Source organism: Podarcis vaucheri (genome assembly GCF_965113315.1).
Source record: "Podarcis vaucheri genome assembly, chromosome: 5".
Lineage (NCBI taxonomy): Eukaryota > Metazoa > Chordata > Lepidosauria > Squamata > Lacertidae > Podarcis > Podarcis vaucheri.
In genome coordinates this window covers 71314730-71332544 of record NC_138763.1, presented here as the reverse complement: position 1 = coordinate 71332544, position 17815 = coordinate 71314730, and the positions used below count along the sequence as shown (strand labels likewise).

At 45.0% G+C, this 17815-nt stretch overlaps 1 long non-coding RNA gene across 1 annotated transcript in view; it reads left to right on the top strand.

Moving 5' to 3' along the window:
• Positions 1 to 351: 351 nt before the first annotated feature.
• LOC309532198 overlaps positions 352 to 17815 on the top strand; it is a 38263-nt gene continuing 20799 nt past the window's right edge. The window contains exons 1-2 of the long non-coding RNA XR_014219641.1: positions 352 to 547; positions 3423 to 3591. This is a non-coding gene — a long non-coding RNA (uncharacterized lncRNA). The remainder of the gene's footprint in view (positions 548 to 3422; positions 3592 to 17815) is intronic.

The following is a 17815-nucleotide window of genomic DNA, read 5'->3' as shown; positions in this document are numbered from 1 at the left end:
GTACCACTGTACAGCAATTATAGATTTACGCAATTAAATTGGATGAAAGCGTTCTGTCACCCTAGTGCTTTGGAAAGTGATGGGAAAAGGTATTGAAAGGTGTTTATTGACAATTCATCCTGATTTCCTTACACAGAGTCTGACTACGTTCTGCTCTTTTATTGAGCATTCATTCTTTTATATTTGTGGGACAGTTATAGGACAAGGAACACTTATCCTGATTTGCTTGTGTGGGAGATTGCAGTCAAACATAACTATCCACAACTGCTAGTTAATGCATGAAGGGGTTAAGGACTACAGAGTAGTATTGCTAGATTGTCTCAGTTAAGTCACGCCCCCTCTTCTCCAGAGAGGAAGTGAAGCTCCCTTCCTCTTCCTTTCTTTCTCTTTCTGCAACATTTAACCAATGAAGGAGGACATGTGTAAGGTTGCTTCCAAGCTTACAACAAGAGTTTGGAACTATATTCTGTATTTTGTTATCTGACATATTTCCCCGGTATTATCCTTGCTGCTGCATGGAACAATGCATGACTGACACCTTAAATCTGTAAGTAAATCATTTTAACCTTACCTCATAGTGTGTGGCCAGCTGATTCCTAGAGGGGTAGAAAGAAGTCAGCTGTTGTGTGCTGCTGAACAGGATAAAAAAGGTTTAACAACCTTTATTCCTAACCCTATGCAGGCAACTCCCCATTTACAGGGGGGTTACGTTCTGAGGTGCTGCGTATTTATGTGAAATCACGTATATTTGAAACACCATTGGAAAAGCCTGCAAATACCCTCTAAACCTCCAGGAACCCTCAAATACCCCTTAAAAAACCAGCAGCACTTACTAGAGGAGTTGGAGAGCTGAAAATAATATCAATATATTTCACATCTGACAACCAATGCATCCCTTTGGTTTCAGATAGTATATGGGTAGATGAGTCTAAAAAGCCCGGAACACACATTTTCATGCCCCTCTAGCAGCTATGGTAGCTCATTTACCAGAGGTGTATACTCAATTCTGACCAAACTACAATACAGTGGTACCTCAGGTTACAGATGCTTCAGGTTAGAGACGCTTCAGGTTACAGACTCCACTAACCCAGAAATAGTACCTCAGGTTAAGAACTTTGCTTCAGGATGAGAACAGAAATCGGGCGGCAGCAGCGGCGGGAGGCCCCATTAACTAAAGTGGTGCTTCAGGTTAAGAACAGTTTCAGGTTAAGAACGGACCTCCAGAACGAATTAAGTTCTTTACCCGAGGTACCACTGTATACATAAGGAGGTTTAGTTTGGTCAGAATTGAATATACACTTCTAAAGTTAACACTAAATTAATTGCTTCCGTTGCTGGACTACAACTCCCATCATCCCTGACCACTGGTCATGCTGGCTAGGAATGATGGGAGTTGTAGTCCAACAACATCTGGGGACCCACAGGTTGAGAAACACTGTGCTAGAGGGCTGAGAAAATTTGCATCCCAGACTTTTAAGGATTCAGGTAGTTTTGAGCCAAGAACATTCAGCAAGTGAGGAATGCAGCGAGTACCTGGACTGCAGCTGGATGCACCAGTTTGCAGCTATCAAATTGCTCAAGCGTCCCTTTGCTACAGCAAAAAAAATATGCTGGACTAGACAGGCTAGTAGTGTGACTCAATGTAAGACAGTGTCATAAAGTCGTATAGTGCCGGGAAAGAAAAAGTGTGAGCGGATGATTACACAACACCAATTGAAACATTAAAAAAGGGGAAGAACTATAGCTCAGAGCCAGCATTTTCTAGGCTACATGCAAATGACGGTTTGCCTTATGTGAGGTCAGATTCCTTGTCCATCTAGCAAAGCACCATGTAGCCACGCCCCCACAGCCACACACCCTGATAGCCACGCCCCTTCTGCAAACTTCTAAGTTAAACCATAATCCTGTCATCATGCAATAATTATTATTAGGGATGTGTTGCAACAATTAGTACAGATTTCCATGTGTTCCCTTTCAGCGAGAGCTATTTTCTGTGCATATTTTATTTTGAAATCATTTTGGTTGTGTTTCCCTTTAAGTTCCATTGCACGTAACGAAACTTGCACGCTATTCTCTCGAAATGGAAGCCCCTTGTATTTTTAGTTCCTAAATGCTAAACTTTGGAGCATGTGGAACAGCTCCTCTGTGTTCTTCCCATGTACTTTCTCCAGAGTGACCCTAGGAACCAATTCTCCGTGACAGACACGCCTCCATTGACTGTCATTGGCTCCAATCAGCACAAAGGGGGATAAAATTGGTGTTTTTATACTGTTAAAAAACCCTGTGATCCTCAGATAAATGGTGGTATAATAGAAATAGTAGTAGTAGTAGTAGTAGTAGTAGTAGTAGTAATAATAATAATAATAATAATAATAATAATAATAATAATAATAACTCAGTTGGCAGCACGTGAGACTCTTAATCTCAGAGTTAAGGGTTCAAGCCCCACGTTGGGCAAAAGATTCCTGCATTGCATGGGGTTGGACTAGATGACCCTTGTGGTCCCTTCCGACCCTACAATTATATGATTCTAATGCTTATTGTAAGTGTCTAAAAAGCTCCCCTTTCATGACAATTGGGCAGTTCTAGGACAATGGAGACAGGGCCACTGCTGGGTACTGAAGAAATAATAATGGGTCTTTAACCCTCTACAACTTCAGACCACTTACACACCTTTGTTAAGGGATGAATCTGGGATCTTCTGAATGTGAAGCATGTGCTTGGAAAAGAACATTCTAGGCTTGTTGTTGTTTAGTCGTGTCCGACTCTTCGTGACCCCATGGACCAGAGCACGCCAGGCACTCCTGTCTTCCACTGCCTCCCGCAGTTTGGTCAAACTCATGCTGGTAGCTTCGAGAACACTGTCCAACCATCTCGTCCTCTGTCGTCCCCTTCTCCTTGTGCCCTCCATTTCCCCCAACATCAGGGTCTTTTCCTGGGAGTCTTCTCTTCTCATGAGGTGGCCAAAGTATTGGAGCCTCAGCTTCAGGAACTGTCCTTCCAGTGAGCACTCAGGGCTGATTTCCTTAAGAATGGATAAGGTTTGATCTTCTTGCAGTCCATGGGACTCTCAAGAGTCTCCTCCAGCACCATAATTCAAAAGCATCAATTCTTCAGCAATCAGCCTTCTTTATGGTCCAGCTCTCACTTAAGGCAGATTCCTATATTAACATTTTCCCCAAGGTAGTGTTTGTTTGCCTGTAGGCAAATTACCTGTGACATTCCAGGCAAGGTGCAGCCTTTTCCCCAACCTGCTTCCTCTCAGATGTTTTGGGCTACAACCTCCATCAGCTCCAGCCAGGATGGGCAACAGGCAGGGATGATGAGAACTGCAATCAATAATATCTGCCTCTTAAGGAAGGCTGTTTGTAGGACCACACACTGAGGCCTCATCTGCACTCTCTGTTTTTTCCTTGCACCAGTGTCCACTCATGAGGCGGACTGTAGAAGCACACTTGAATGGTTAAATCTTCTGGGGTGGCACCACCATGGGTGCCCACCCACCTCGGCGATGGCGTCTTCCAGTGAGGTCTCATGAGATCTCACAAGCTCTTGCGAGATTTTGTCAGAAGCTGCTGCTTCATGACCCTGGTAAGTGAGACTTGGGCAAAGCGGGCAGCAGGGGACAGCACGTTCCTGTTTTGCTTCAGGCGGCAAAATGGGGTGGGCCACCTGAGGCCTGCACCTATATTTAAAGAGGTATCACACAACTTTAAACAAGTCATGGTTTCTTCCAAAGAATCCTGGGAACTGTAGTTTGTGCAGAGTTATCTGGGAATTGTAGCTCTGTGAGGGGAATAGGGGTCTCCCTACAACTCTCAGCACCCTTAACAAACTACAGTTCCCAGGATTCTTTGGTGAGAAGCTATGACTTTTTAAAGTGTAATAAACAAAAATCTGCCCTTATTCCCTTATGGGGACACAAGAGCCCTTAAAGAGTCCTTTGTAGGTTCTTCATCGGTCGGAGAAAATAACAGAGGCCAACCAGAGAATATTGAGAAGCAAAGCAGCTCGTAAGCTTGATCTTTATTGAACTGTTGCAACAGGGTGCTCCCCTCACACGCAGGAAAGGAGGAGGACCCAGAACAAAGGTGTGCCCGCCCTTATATAGACATTTTAAATTGCCCGCCCTGGATTCCAAGACCACCCCCAGAAACATCATACCTACATCACAGAAGAGGCGGTCCATAGCAGAAAGCTGAGTGCTTTGTTTATCTCCTGTCTGGCAGGTTACCTATTAATGGCTACTTGATTGGATACCCTGGGGAACCTGGCCAGTCTTTTGTAATGATAAATACTTAGTTCCTGAGCCAGGTCACAGGCTCACCCTATTCATACACAGGCATACCCTTAAGACAGGATTTGTGAATGAAAAGACAATGGGGAGGCTTTTCCATTTTCCTTCGACCTTGCAGAGAAATATTTGAGGTCAATTTGGGAGTCAAAATGGTTTCAGGGTGGTTTTCCTGTGCTGTTTCAGACATGTGGTTTATATATTTATGTACGTGTTTGCCTGGTACATTTATGAACATTTATTATATATATAAGACCTTAATTTTTTTATTTCAGAAGTAATATGATCCTGCTTTAAAAGTTGGCTCTGGGATCCAACAGGAAGTATATGTAGAAAAGAGAGTGAAAGAGCGATGTTTTCCTGCTTTAGTTGTGTTGTTAGTTTTTATTGTCTTATATTGTATTTATTTTGCTTTGTGGCCCATCTAGAGGCAGCTATATGGATTCAGTTAATAAATAGCTAAGAGTTTAAGTCTTGTATGCAGGATCCAGGCACGTAGCTGCCAATTCCTATCATGTGTGAAATGGGTGTTGGTCAAGGGGTGTGTGTGGAGTGCCTTCTGTCTACGTGGAACAGCCTGGGATTTCCTTCTTTTTTTTACTGGACATTGGCTAATAGCATCTGAAGCAATTGTAAAAAGTGAATAATGAGGAGTCAGGGTTCTCTAAACACTCCCCAGGTGGCTCCATGAGTCACAAGAAGCCTGTGAATTGGCTTGTAACTGGCAGGAGCTTATGAAGCAACAGAGGCAAGAGGTGCAGTAAGAACTTTTTTTTTTTAACCCTCCTCTGAACAGAATGGTTAGTGTGACATTCATCACGTATTTTTACCCCAGGCCATTAAGGCTGACTCTCCTGCACTGTCTGGAACTTGCACCAACTGAAACCTTCCAATTCCAGTACATTGGTTATGATGTCCTTTTCAAAAAACAGACGCTTTACTTAATGCTCTTATATTTCTGATTTTTGTTCAACGTAGCTTATATGGTCTGCTAGGTAGAGCATTTAAAATAGGAGGGATTATTTATATAAAGGTCATTCTATGGGCGGACAATTTTGCTGCTAGATTCAGGGGACCCTCTTATCCTGGACAAGGGGGAAATAAATCAATAACATAGCTGTTTCTGACCTTACTTGGGTGTCTTGAGAACTGAGCTCTTTTCCCTTTTTTTTTTTTAAAAAGGTATTTATTTCCCAGCTTTCTTCCCTAGGAGCAATGGTACAACGGTAGGGATCATTCAGTCTCTAATGTAAAGGGTTGATTTTGTTCTCACTCAGTTACCTATGGGTGGTGATGGTGTCGCTTAGCAACCAGGCTGAGTAGCATGATCTGCACTGAGGTGACACATGCTCTGATTGGCCTGTAGTTCTGAGGGAGTTTTCCTGTGGTATGTTTTTGCTGAATGTCTTCCTGCTATGTACAAGGCCTGAACTAAGGAAGACTAATTTCTCCTTAAATTGTATATGGTTTTGTTCAGTTTCCTCAGTAAAGCATTATCAAGACTTTTATCTCTTGACTCCAGCTGTGTTGTTCATGGGACTTCACTTAACAAGGGGTTTTCAAGTGGCTTCCCAACTCCAGGATTTCAGATAGGGTTCTCTCCTGGTCTTACCTAGAGATGCAGGGAATTGAAACTGGGATCTTGCAGAAAGAAAATTATCTTAAAATGCAACATAGATGGTATTTAACACCTGAAAGAATAGCAAAAATGAATAAAAATTGTAGCGATGTCTACTAGCGATGCAACATGGGAAAAGGTACTATGATACATATATGGTGGAATTGTTTAAACATCAAACAATTTTGGGAAATAATATATAATGAAATGAAAAAATGTTTATATACTCATTTAGGAAAACACCAGAAGGTTTTCTATTGGGAATAGTACCAGGTAGCCTAAAGGAAGAAGATAAGACCTTATATTTATACGCAACAGTAGCAGCAAGGCTATTGATTGCGAAAAACTGGAAAAGTGGTATAATACCGACAAAAACAGAGTGGCTTGCCAAATTATTGGAGTATTACAATACATCCAAAACAATGGAAGAAATTGGAAGGATTTCAAAAGAAAAGATAGATAGGGACGGGAAGGTGTTTAAAAGATACTTGCAAAATCATATCGAAAAATCAGAACTCCTATTAGAATAAACAAGTTCTGTTTCAAATACTGAAATATCAAATAGGATGGATAACAATGTGTAATAGAAAAAGAAGTATGAAATTAGGCTAAAGGTGTGTGAAAGAAAGTACAGTGGTACCTCGCAAGACGAACGCCTCGCAAGACGGAAAACCCACTAGACGAAAGGGTTTTCCGTTTTGGAGGCGCTTCGCAAGACGACAGCCCATAGGGAAATATCTGGGACAGCGGAGAAGCGCAGCGCATCTTCCCCACTGTCCTCGGACCTCCTCCGAAGCCGGGCGGTGGGGCGGGAACACCTGCCCCAGCCGCCCCGCTTCGGAATGCTGCTCCGAAGCGGGGCGGGGGGGGGCGGGAACACCTGCCCCAGCCGCCCCGCTTCGGAACGCTGCTCCGAAGCCGGGCGGGGGGGCGGGAATTCCTCCGCTGTCCCGGGGTGATTTTAAAATGCCGCCCGCCAGCATTTTAAGATCGCCCGGACAGCGGAGAAGTCCTCCGCTGTCCCGGGGTTTTTTAAAATGCTGGGGGTGGGAAGAAAAGCCCTTGCCCCCCCCCCAGCCTTCAGAAGAGGTCCGGGGACAGACTGTCCCCGGACCTGGTCTGAAGGCGGTTTCCCTAGGAATGCATTAATTGATTTTCAATGCATTCCTATGGGAAACCGTGCATCGCAAGACGAAAAACTCGCAAGACGAAGAGACTTGCGGAATGAATTAATTTCGTCTTGCGAGGCACCACTGTAATAGAAGTGGAAAGAAATTGTAATTGAGTAGATTGGAAGTCAAACACAAAGGTAGGGTGAGGGGTGGTGGATGGTGATGTGGAAAGCAATTATTTGTGGGATTGAATGTAAGTATGTTTGAACACTTTTAAGGATTGTATGAAATGTATGTTTGTATGTTTGTATATGTGTATTAATGATGAACTATTTTAACAATAAAAACTTATTTATTTTTTTTTTTTAAAGTTTCCGGGTCATGTGGCCAGCACTTCTGGCAAACCAGAGCAGCGCACGGAAATGCCCTTTCCCAATAGTACTAGCATACAAATCCCTAAATGGCTTGGGACCCAAATACCTAAAGGAGCATCTTCCCTAGTATCAACCATCTTGGACCTTATGACTGCCAGGGGAGACCCTTTGGGTGCTTGTAGTGTTGGGTGCTGCCCAGTTAGTGTTAACCCACGTCAGGACTTTCTTGGTGATAATTCCCTGTTTGCGGAATACCCTCCCTGGTGTAGTGCAATTTGTTCCTTCTCTGTCGCTTCCCTTATTATTAACATTCAGGAAGAATTTTTTTAAAAACCATTCCTGTTCATCCAGTCGTTTGATGGCTGAAAGATATTGTTCCTGGCAACCTTGAAATTATTAGCTGTGTGGGTGTGTGACTGTTTTGAAATGTTTTTAGATGTTCTTAGCGTTTTGTTTTTTTATTTTAAAACATATCTTTATTTTATTTTTAAATGTACAGTATTGTTTTATTAGTTCGTTGTCTGCCCTGGGCTCTTTTAGGAGGAAAGGTGAGATAGGAATTTAACAAATAAATAAATAAATACATTTATAATATTTGGACTAATCCAACGGATGCGTCTCAAGGCTCCTACAGGTGACCTGTTCATCGTCCTGATCTTCTTGCCCAAAGCCTACATGGAGGTTATATGAAGTCCATTCTTTATTGTGCATTGTGATTAATTTGTGGAAGTTATACGACAATCAGCACCCGTCATAATTTATTTGTGTGGAGGCTATACATCGTCCTGCCAATCAGTTGTTTATCTCACACTTTTTAGTGCATTTCCTTGTCACTTTTCTGTTTTTCAGAAAGGGAGTCTGTTGCACCAGAGCACTTAAGTCCACTTTAATCCTTCAAACCTCATTTTCTAGTACGCAAATTCCGTATCCCACCCACAAAATGATGGAGGAGGCAGTAGTCATAGATACTCTGTGTCATTGTTTCAGCAATGTTTCGTGTTAGGTGCTAGCTCTTCTGGGGCGTTTTGGCTCTGGGGGCTGTGTGGTTTCACGAAAAAGTAAGATATCCTGCTGAGTCAGCCTTGCTTGAGTCTTCCAGCCTGTTCATGTCATCTGATGATTCAAAGTTAATTGCTGGTGTAACCCTGGAGGTGTAGCAGAGATGGGAGGGCTCAGCCCAGTCGCCTGATGTAGAGTTCCTCTTCATCTTGGAGAAGAGTGACTAGTGGGGTGCCACAGGGTTCTGTCTTGGGCCCGGTCTTATTCAACATCTTTATCAACGACTTGGATGATGGACTCAAGGGCATCCTGATCAAATTTGCAGATGACACCAAACTGGGAGGGGTGGCTAACACCCCAGAGGACAGGATCACACTTCAAAATGACCTTGACAGATTAGAGAACTGGGCAAAAATAAACAAGATGAATTTTAACAGGGAGAAATGTAAAGTATTGCACTTGGGCAAAAAAAATGAAAGGCACAAATACAAGATGGGTGACACCTGGCTTGAGAGCAGTACATGTGAAAAGGATCTAGGAGTCTTGGTTGACCACAAACTTGACATGAGCCAACAGTGTGACGCGGCAGCTAAAAAAGCCAATGCAATTCTGGGCTGCATCAATAGGAGTATAGCATCTAGATCAAGGGAAGTAATAGTGCCACTGTATTCTGCTCTGGTCAGACCACACCTGGAGTACTGTGTCCAGTTCTGGGCACCACAATTCAAGAAGGACACTGACAAACTGGAACGTGTCCAGAGGAGGGCAACCAAAATGGTCAAAGGCCTGGAAACGATGCCTTATGAGGAACGGCTAAGGGAGCTGGGCATGTTTAGCCTGGAGAAGAGGAGGTTAAGGGGTGATATGATAGCCATGTTCAAATATATAAAAGGATGTCACATAGAGGAGGGAGAAAGGTTGTTTTCTGCTGCTCCAGAGAAGCGGACACGGAGCAATGGAGCCAAACTACAAGAAAGAAGATTCCACCTAAACATTAGGAAGAACTTCCTGACAGTAAGAGCTGTTCGACGGTGGAATTTGCTGCCAAGGAGTGTGGTGGAGTCTCCTACTTTGGAGGTCTTTAAGCAGAGGCTTGACAACCATATGTCAGGAGTGCTCTGATGGTGTTTCCTGCTTGGCAGGGGGTTGGACTCGATGGCCCTTGTGGTCTCTTCCAACTCTATGATTCTATGATTCTATGATTCTATGATTCTAGTTCCACTGAAACACTCCTCTTCTGCCTGCAATATGGCAATCAGTGACATCACATCCTGGCCACACTGTCGCTTCCTGCTGAGAAGAGGCTCAGATCACAGCTTGCCTGAAGCCTTCCAAGCTCTTTGGCATCTCAGTTCCGTTCGGTGTAAATTGCACCCGTCCTATTCCTTCTGAGTTCAGCTTCTTGTCAGTTACAGACTGTCAAGACTAAGGGGCATACCCTTCAAAGTGAAAATAGGGACATTTCTCATTCCTGCCCCCCATCCCCAAGTGATGCTCCTCAACCCACTGTTTTTGTCGTAGAGTATTTCCTATCAGAAAGAGGACAAGTGTCACCACCCCTTCATCAGTGGGACTCAGCACACATGTTATTCACTGTCGTGAGAAAACCCCTTAATTCTTGTGTTATTTCATTTTATTCTTTGGGAGGTTTTCTTCTTGTAAACAGCAATAAATGAATTTTAGAAAGGGGCAATCAAGACTCCTTGTGCCCTGCTGCACTCCCCCTTTCCCCCCCCCCAGGGTGGCCCTGCCCTCTGCCTACCCCCCTGAGCCAGAATGTCATGTGGGGCTGGGCCTTGTTGGTGGCAGTCTCTCTTCTGCCTTCTTGCCTGCTTTCTCTGCTTTGAGCTGCCCAAGGGAGAAGGCCAGCAGCAGTGGCCTCGGAGAGAGCAATGGGATGTTCCCATTGCTGCTGCCCCTTAGGACAAACGCGGCCTCATCCTCCTCTCCGGGCTTGGTGGCAGTGGCGCTGGCGGGGAAAAAAGGGTTTTCCACTTACCCTGCCCTTTCTAGGCATGGGTTCAAGGACTTTTCCCTTTGCCTGGCACCGTCCCTCAGAAAACCTGCTCTTTTGCTGTAAATCAGAACAAACAGCAAACCCAGTTGCCATTTGTTTGCGGGTTTCCCTGCGGGAGGGGGGGCAGGAATTGGAGGTGTAGCTAAGCCCATAGTACAGTGGTACCTTGGTTTAAGAACAGCTTAGTTTATGAACAACTTAGATTAAGAACGCTGCAAACCCGGAAGTAGGTGTTTTGGTTTGTGAACTTTGCCTTGGAAGCAGAACATGTTCCGCTTCCAGTTGAGTGTGTTCCCTTTGTAAATTGAGTCCCACGCTGTTATGGGGAAGCACGTCTTGGTTTAAGAACGCTTTGGTTTAAGAACGGATTAAGTTCATAAACCAAGGTACCACTGTATCAGTGAACGTTGTGCACTGCCTTGAGGGTGAAGAGTCAGGCTGATATATCCCACCGGGTGCTGTCTTGGATCCTAAAATCTTTAACTAAAGGTAGTTTTGGAACACTGACTCCTTTGACAAACGCTAAATGCATATTGTCATTTTGATTTTTCTAAAAAAGAACAAGAAGGCTCCGAGCCGCGGGGCTTGTGTGTGTTTGCCTTGGATCGAAATGTAGCTCGGCCAGCCGAGAGTCATGCCACACTGCATCAGCCTATTTTGAGTCAAGGCATTGGCCACTTAGAATAAAACAAACAAACCCCTGCAAGGAAATTAGTCACCCGAAGTCTCAACAGGTGAGGAATGAATGAGTCCTATTCACGTGAGCCCTTCCCTTGCCATTCGCCAGGAAGGGTGTTTGTGATACCAGTCAGGCAACAATCCTGATTGTGATGACAGGCAAGCAACACATTTGGATTCATTTCCAGTTACTGCACCTGAAGAAACTGACCGTGTTTGTCCCTAGCATTTGTGCGGTGAGGCTCAGTGCTTTGAATATACAAAGTCTTGAGGGTCAGCCTTAAGTTAAAAGATCTCAGAGAGTGAGGCGAAAATAGACAATGGCGATAGGCTTGCCATACGTCATAAAAATCCAGACATATAAATTGTTTGTTTCACAGCAATTTTGCAAAAATAAAGCTCAACAAACTTTTCTGTCCGGATTTTGAAATATGACTGGAGATCTATGGCCACCTTTCTAGTCTAGGGTGACCTGTCATGCCCATCTCAGTGAGTCTACTTTGAGTATGACTAATGCCAAATACAACCTAGCTACTGTAATTGAAATTGAAATTCAGTACATCTAGGCAACATCAAAGCCTCTGCTATTCCTTTTTATGGTTCCTTTTCTTTAAAGCAGACTTGAACTGACCAGCCAAGACACTTTAATGATTATTTGTATTGTTTTTGGGGGGTGTTTTGCATTTTATTGCTGTAGAGGGCCCTAATATGGCAGGACAGAAATACTTTTAAAGGCATGAATGAAGGAATGAAGGACCCCTTCAAAACAGAGGACTCTCCTTTATAAAGTATATCTGCTTCACAGCACTCAGAATCCTGAATGCAGTGGGGTATTTCAGAGCAATCTGGCAATGCTAAAACGATGCCTGCGTGTAAGTGAGTTTCTTCTTGGGACTTTTCCACGTTTTTCAAGCCGCATGAGAGTGGCTCAGTTGTACCTGAGTGTTGCAATTTACAGAAACTTTTAAATGAGTGCAGGGTTTGCAAGTCCCCCACCCAAAAGTTGTTAAACATCGGTGTGCTTGTTGAGGCTCATTTAGCAAATTTGTGGGACTGAGGTAGGTTAACAATTGGGCAACTGTGGCTGCGCTTTTAATGATGGCTTGAAATGCAGACATGATTCATCTCAGTGCTGCGAAAAAAGTCATCTGCCCAGTTAAAAGCCCCGGAGCGAACTAGGCCCTTTATCTCTCATCAGTTGGCAACCCTAGAATTACAAAGGATAAGCAGGACAACTCACCACCACCAAACCTTCACTTGCAGGTGAAGTTGGCAGCAAAGTGCATAGGCACCAACTCCTGGGGAGGTACCATCACCCCCCCCAAAAAAAAAATATTTGAGAGGGCCAAGGGCCCCCAAAATTGATGGGCATTGCTGCTGCATCTTGTGATCAATTATGTGGGGCGGGGCTTACCTGTCCCCCCGCCCCTGCTCCAATATTTTATTCAAGTTGGCACCCTGGCAAAGTGTATGGGTGTGTGTTGCTGACAAGGCTTGCAACGTTCGCTTGCTTTGCTGGATATTTGTGCCTACTGGTTTACTCTCAAACCAGTGGACGATTGCGCCTGCACAGATCCACAGGTGATTTCAGCAGTGCAGGGGAAGAGCTTCAGCTCAGTGGTAGAACACACAGGCTTTCCATGCAGACAACATTGGGTTCATTCCCTGGCTTCTTGAGGGAAAGCTAGGCAACGTCCCTGCCTCAAACCCCAGAGAATGGCTACTGATTGGTAGACATGTAGGGCACTTCCAGATGACCTGTTCATTGAGCAGTCATCCTGATTGGATTATCTTACATCAAAGCAAGGGCTATCTCACACTTTCCAGGGCAATTCCCCATCACTTTCCTTGCCACAGATGGGTTTGTTCTGGATAACGGCCCAATCAGCTATAGTTGTGCAACCTGTATTTGCTGGCCTGTGATTGATTCCTGCCTGAAAATAGCAACAGTCTGGAAGCAACTACTTGTGTTCCTATGGATGGGCTTTATGTGGACTCCAAATCAATGCTGGCTTGCAAAAAGTAAGTAAAAATTAATTCTACTGTAACTGTATTCAAATCACCTGAAATAAGGGAGGGAGTGCCATTTCTACTGGCTTGTTTTCCTTTTCAGTGTAAAGAAGTAGAAAGGGTCCTTAAAAAACCATGGGAGTGGCTCTGAAGTTCCAAAAAGTTGTTCCCCCAACTTGGGGGTGAGGTGTATTGCAATTCCAGCATGCAAAAGTCAAAGTATTCCATTCATTGGGGATTGTGAGGCAGAATATACAAACTCAGGGCTATTTGCAGTTGCTCATCTTTCCAGCAGCAAGTGTATGTGAATGAATGTTACCAATTTTTTTCCAATGAATCCGGGGATACTATTCAACTTCCTACTAAATAGATGGATTTTGTCAGGGGACTGATTTGTAAATCCAGGGACTGTCCCCAGGAAACGGGGACCTCTGGTAACATTATTGTGAACGCTGGCTCTTGTGAGATGGAGGTTATTTCAGAGAGATTTTCTCAATATCCAGGAGGATGACTGGGGACCCTCGAGGGGTGAACCAAGGACATCATGTTGCTGCTTCTGCTGCTCTCCTTTACCCCAGTAGTCCAGGACCTCTTCAGCCAATGAGGCTCCCTGCCCCCTAGGAGCCAATGTTCCTGCTCCCACTTCTATAGTAGCTGGCATCAAAAGGGAGAACGTCTGTCCTCCATCCCCAGTTCCCATAACTTCTGTCTCGCTGTTTCTTCATTCTTCATCTCCATCTGAGCCTGCCAATCCATACCCAGTTCCCCATGGGTCATGGGACTCATGCTAGATTCCACCATAGCAATGCCATAACAGCACAGTCCTTGGGGAAATCAGTGGGACTAATAAGAAATTTTGTGTGTGTGTGTGTGTGTGTGTGTGTGTGTGTAGGTGTGTAGGCAGGCAGGCAGGCAAGGAGGTCAAGCCAGGCCTTTCCCAAAGCTTTCCATTTCTCCTGCCCTAGTTTGAACTCTTCTCATTCCAACCACCAGTGCTGCAATGGAAAGATGGAACTACATTACAGTCCCATAATAAAGGCTTTCTTTATTGGAGTCCCACAGAGAAGAAAGCAATTCTATGATTGTAGAGTTAACCCACTAGTGATGCTGATGAGTCAATGAGTTCAGAAGATGGAAGTTGCAGGTCTTCCTATTGCAACACTGGTGGATGAAATTAGTCAGGGAAGAGTGAGCTGAATGCTTTGGAAGAGATCTGGGCTGTCCCTAAGTATACACACGCATGGACACACACACAGAGAGACACACAGATAGACAGACATGACAGTGAAATCTGTTTCTTATTGGAGCAGGGGGTGGAAACTGCAACATACATATTAAATCCTTTGTACAGCGCATTCCATTAGAAATCCCAGAGTAGTTAAAAACAATCTAAAAAATCAATAACAATAAAACCAGAAAATAATAATAATAATAATAAATTTTATTTATATCCCGCCCTCCCCAGCCGAAGCCGGGCTCAGGGCGGCTAACAACACTAAAATAGTGCAACATTATAAAAACATCATAAGAATTAATTAAAATCAAAATTGATGGCAACCATAAACTAAAGTATTGTAAAGATTGCCAAAGGAGGGAGTCAGGCTGTGCCCTAACCAAAGGCCTGGTGGAACAGCTCTGTCTTGCAGGCCCTGCGGAAAGATGTCAAGTCCTGCAGGGCCCTTGTCTCTTGTGACAAAGCGTTCCACCAGGTTGGAGTCGCAGCCGAAAAAGCCCTGGCTCTAGTTGAGGCCAGCCTAACCTCTCTGTGGCCTGGGACCTTCAAGATGTTTTTATTTGAGGACCGTAAGTTCCTCTGTGGGGCATACCAGGAGAGGCGGTCCCGTAGATACGAGGGTCCACAGTAGATAACATACATACTAAAAGCTAGGCAGAACAAATGCTTACCCGTTTCAATATGTGAAAATGTAGAATTGCCCCATTAACAGCACTAAGGTTGATTTAAAGAGAACACTCTTCCAAGCTTGTTTGTTTCTATGGGGTGGGTGGAGGGGAATCGGGTACCAATAGTGGAGATAGAGTGTTGACCTGATGAGAAAGGGGGAGGACCAAACCTCCACTCAGAGCCACAGAGTTCCTTGGCTGGCTTTGGGCAAATCAAGCTCTCTCAGCATCACCACTTCCTAGGGTTGTTAACAAGGTAAAAAGCTAAACGGCTGCTTACCTAGGTCCTTGGGAGAAGGGTTGGATACAAATGAGTTCAATTTATAAGCTGTACTTCCAACTTCTAGTTCAGAAGCTAGAAGCAGAGGGGAAAATAGGAAGCTTCATCTCGTATCCAGACATGGAAGCTAGATGGAGCCTCCTAGAGGCAGGATACCTCTAGGCATGCCAGATGCTAGGGAGGGACAAACCTCTAGCGAAGACCATCTCCTTCATGCCCTGCTTGTGAGGACTTAGAGGCCACTTGATGGGAAGAGCGTGGGTGAAATAGGGGCTCCCCACAGATCAAGCAGAGACTTCTTTGACATTGACCATGGAGCACTGATTGCATGCTCTCAGGCTTGTATGGGAGAAATTGTCTCTTGCTGAAGTGATAGGGAACCAGTATGGTCCTCTAGGTGCCAGTGGACCACATCTCCTTGACCACTGACCCTGCTGTCTGGGGCTGATGGGAACCAGAGTCCCACAGTGTCTGGATGGTCACAGATTCACCATCCCTGGGATGAACGAACCACTGGTCTAAGCTGGTCTAAGAGATCTACTGGCTGTGCTGCCTAGGGCCGATGGGAGTTGTAGCAGAAAACCTATGGTCGGCAAAGGCTGCCTTATAACAAGGCCACTGCTGGCTTTAAAAAGTAGCGAGTGCTTGCTGTTCCAGAATAACCAAGAAGACACGGCCATACCATGCTGATTCTTCCAAAAATACTACAGACTCCAGGCTGTAGAAATGTGAGGAACTCTTCTGACACACATTTTTCTCCAGTGATGCTTCGAGTTCCTTTTAGTCTGCAATAGAGGACGTTTTAATATGTTAAGAGTCTGATAAGCCGTAGAAGAGAGCCTTTTGAAACAACTGAATGTGTTTTCCAGCCAAAGAAGTGCAGATCTGGAAAGCGCAAAATCCAATTTACCATATTTACTCGAGTCTAATGCGCCATTGAACCTAATGCATTGAACCTCAATTTCCAGAACCTTGAAACCAAAAAAAGTATTTGCTGGCAAATGTAAATGTGCCATCGAATCTAATGCACACCTTAATTTTTGCAACATAATTTGGTCGAAAAAGGTGAGCAAAAGAGTAAATACGGTAAGCACCACTCGTAAAAAAACATGCTGCAAGTATAATTGTTGGGGTTTGGGTTTTTTTATGGCGATGATGATAATGAAGGAGAAAGGACAAGCGATACGTAGATGGAAAGGGAAATGGATTTTCCAAGTCAATCACAGGATGGATTTTAGTACTTTAATGAGAAATGTGGTGTTAGCCCGGATTGCTAAATGGAGTCTCCACATACAGAGACCAGGGACAAATAAGAAGGGGAGCCGGTCGCCTTCAGGCCCTGCTTCTGCGCTTCCCTATCAGACGAGAGATAAAAGTTGGACTGCTAGTTGGACCATGGCTAGGCAATTCATATTCTTGTGGAATCTCAAAGTGCAATGCTAAAGAGGCGCAATCTGATGACTGATCATGCTCTGGGCTGCACCCCACCCCAGCAGCAGACTCAAGAAGAAGAAGAAGAGTTTGGATTTGATATCCCGCCTTTCACTCCCCTTCAGGAGTCTCAAAGCGGCTCACATTCTCCTTTCCCTTCCTCCCCCACAACAAACACTCTGCTAGGTGAGTGGGGCTGAGAGACTTCACAGAAGTGTGACTGGCCCAAGGTCACCCAGCAGCTGCATGTGGAGGAGCGGAGACACGAACCTGGTTTCCCAGATTACGTGACTACCGCTCTTAACCACTACACCACACTGGCTCTCAAATGCTTTATGTGCTGGGCCCCTGCAGCAACGATCGCAGATTGCAGACCAGCCCTGTGCAGGTGCTCAGAGGTAAGTTGCAGGTGAATTCAGTGGGGCTGACTCCCCAGCAGGACTGCTGGGAATTGAAAGAGGGATGGAGGCCAAATGCAGCCCGCTCTGGCCCTCCAGGCCACACCCTCTCTCACAGGCCACACCCACCTTGAGGTGTTTTCTCCTAGCTGGAACGTGGTGTTGAACTCTGACACTGATTCTTGCATGCCTGGATGAACAATGGAGAATGGTGCCTAGGTCAAAATCAGCTGTGCATAGGTAATATTTGCATTCCTTGACCCACCCACGCAGGTCTCTGGCCCTGCCCACCACAGGCTTGTAGTCCTCAGGAGGTTCAGTTGCCCGAAGGGAATGTGGGCCTGGGGTTGGAAATGGTTCCCATCTCCCCCGAATGAGATGAGCACACCTCAGCAAATTGAGTAGAATCATAGAATTGGAAGGATATGCAGCTGCCCTTTAAGGGAATTGAACCCGTGACCTTGGGGTTATCAGCACCACGCTCTAACCAGCTGAGCTATCCACAAGTAGCATCCATAACTGTGCCTGATCCTCTCCTCCTATCACTGAATTTGTCTCTCCTGGCTCCCACACTGGAAACTGCTTCAGCAGGACTGCCTTTCACATTTGGCTTTATCAGCGGAGCTTTGTGCCGTTTCCCGGGCAACAGCGTGCAAAGGGAACACCAGGAATGCGCAGGCGGCAGGCCTGAAGCCGTCTCCT